Below are 2,500 nucleotides of genomic sequence, written 5' to 3' on the forward strand. Positions count from 1 at the left end.
GGAGGGCTACCCGGCCACCCCGGGCCCCGGAGCCGGAAAAGGGAAGAAAAGGATCGGGCCCACTAGAGACATGGACCCGGCCGCCAAGCAGGCCGCCCTGGGCTCACCCTCCCCGGCCGCAGCGAGGGACATCCTCCCGGCCGACAGGATCGGGCCCCTGGAAGTCTGGGGGGGGGGGGGGAAATCCGCCTCACGCCTCCGAGGAGGGCTGCCCGGGCGGGCCGGGCCCCGGAGCTCGGAAAAAAAAAAAAAAAACACCCCAAAAAAGGATCGGGCCCACTAGAGACATGGACCAGGCCGCCCTGGGCTCACCCTCCCCGGCCGCAGCGAGGGACTGCCTCCCGGCCGACTGGATCGGGCCCCTGGAAGTCTGGAAAAAAGAATGGAACCTGACGCCTCCGAGGAGGGGGCGCCCAGGGAAGGAGGGAGATCCGGGTCGACCTGGTGACCGGACGGGAAAGCGGCCACCGGGCGTGCCCGTTCAAACCTAGGGGTTGACCTGGCGGCCGGAAAGCAAACCGGCCACTGGCTAGCCCCGTCGGCAACCTACGGGTTGACCTGGTGGCCGGGAAGCGAACCGGCCAGCAGGTGAACCCGTTCGATTCCACGGGTTGACCTGGTGCCCGGGAGGGGACTCTGAAAAATGTTCAGCCCTTTCGGCTCGGGGTTGACCTGGTGGCCGAGAGGGGACTCGGACGGCAGGCAAGCCGCCCTGGCCTCACCCACCCCGGCCGCAGCGAGGGACTGCCTCCCGGCCGACTGGATCGGGCCCCTGGAAGTCTGGGGGGAAAAAGAAAATGGAACCTGACGCCTCCGAGGAGGGGGCGCCCAGGGAAGGAGGGAGATCCGGGTTGACCTGGTGACCGGACGGGAAAGCGGCCACCGGGCGTGCCCGTTCAAACCTACGGGTTGACCTGGTGGCCGGGAAGCGAACCGGCCAGCAGGCGAACCCGTTCGATTCCATGGGTTGACCTGGTGCCCGGGAGGGGACTCTGAAAAATTTTCAGCCCTTTCGGCTCGGGGTTGACCTGGTGGCCGAGAGGGGACTCGGACGGCAGGCAAGCCGCCCTGGGCTCACCCTCCCCGGCCGCAGCGAGGGACTGCCCCCCACCCACCCACCCCCCCCCCCGGCTGACAGGATCAGGGCGCACTGGATGTCCGGGACAATATTTTCCCCGACGCCGGGGAGGGCGGGCGGGCGGAGGGGCTCTGGCGGCCAGCCCGGGCCCCGGAGCTCGAGAAGGAAAAAAGGACCGGGCCCGCGAGAGACGGGGGCCCTGCCGCAGGGGGGCAGTCCGACCGGGGCTCACCGTGCGGCAGGCCCGGGCGTCGGCAGGGGAAAGCGGGCGAGGAGGCGCGGGGGCCGGGTGCCTACGGCCATACCGGACCGAACGCCCCCGATCCCGTCCGATCTCGGAAGGTAAACCGTCCCGGGCCTGGCTAGTACTTGGATGGGTGACCGCCTGGGAATCCCAGGTGCCGTAGGCAGCTTTTCCCGGTCCGAGCCAGCTCTCTCTCCTTTTCTGGGGAGGAAGGAGAGGGGGGGGACGGGCCGGAAAGCCCCTCGTCGCTCCTGCCGAGTCGGAGGTCGCGGCCGCAGGTCACGGGTCTGGGCGCCTGGGGTCCGGCTCCCCACCCGGCTTCCTCCGCGGAGGACCCACCGAAGCCGCTGGGGGAGACCCCGGGCATGGGGCGGACTGGCCCGGACCCTCCCGGCCGCCGGCCCGCAGGACCGCCCCGAATCCCCCCGCCCCGCGGCCACCCAGGCCAGGCCTGGCCAGGCGGGACGGACGGCGGGTGTCCAGCGCCCAGCGGCTTCCGCCAGCGGGGACCCACGGCCCCCAAAGCCGCAGGGGGAGGCCCCGGGCCCGGGACGGACTCGCTCGGACCCCCTGCGCCCGGGCGCCGGCTCGCGGGACCGCCCCGAATCCCCCCGCGGCCACCCAGGCCAGGCCTGGCCAGGCGGGACGGACGGCGGGTGTCCAGCGCCCAGCGGCTTCCTCCAGCGGGGACCCACGGCCCCCAGAGCCGCAGGGGGACACCCCGGGGCCGGGACGGACTCGCTCGGACGCGCTCGGACCCCCTGCGCCCGGCCGCCGGCTCGCGGGACCGCCCCGAATCCCCCGCCCCGCGGCCACCCAGGCCAGGCCTGGCCAGGCGGGACGGACGGCGGGTGTCCAGCGCCCAGCGGCTTCCGCCAGCGGGGACCCACGGCCCCCCAGAGCCGCAGGGGGAGACCCCGGGGCCGGGACGGACTCGCTCGGACGCGCTCGGACCCCCTGCGCCCGGCCGCCGGCTCGCGGGACCGCCCCGAATCCCCCCGCGGCCACCCAGGCCAGGCCTGGCCTGGCCTGGCAGGCCGGCGTGCAGCTCCCCCGGGCTTCCTCCCCCGACGACCCGCGCCCCCCCGAGCCGCAGGCGGAGACCCCGGCCCCGGGGCGGACCGGCCCGGGCTCGCTCGAGCCCCCTGCGCCCGGCCCGCAGGACCGCCCCCCCCCCC

The 2,500-nt window shown here is 74.2% G+C and overlaps 1 non-coding gene across 1 annotated transcript; it reads left to right on the forward strand.

The window, feature by feature from the left end:
- The first annotated feature begins 1,369 nt into the window (after positions 1-1,369).
- Positions 1,370-1,488, forward strand: LOC128823748 (5S ribosomal RNA). The gene has a single exon (XR_008441987.1). It is a non-coding gene; the product is annotated as a 5S ribosomal RNA (ribosomal RNA).
- The last annotated feature ends 1,012 nt before the right edge of the window (positions 1,489-2,500 follow it).

This window comes from Malaclemys terrapin, chromosome 15 (genome assembly GCF_027887155.1).
Source record: "Malaclemys terrapin pileata isolate rMalTer1 chromosome 15, rMalTer1.hap1, whole genome shotgun sequence".
NCBI classification, from domain to species: Eukaryota; Metazoa; Chordata; order Testudines; family Emydidae; genus Malaclemys; species Malaclemys terrapin.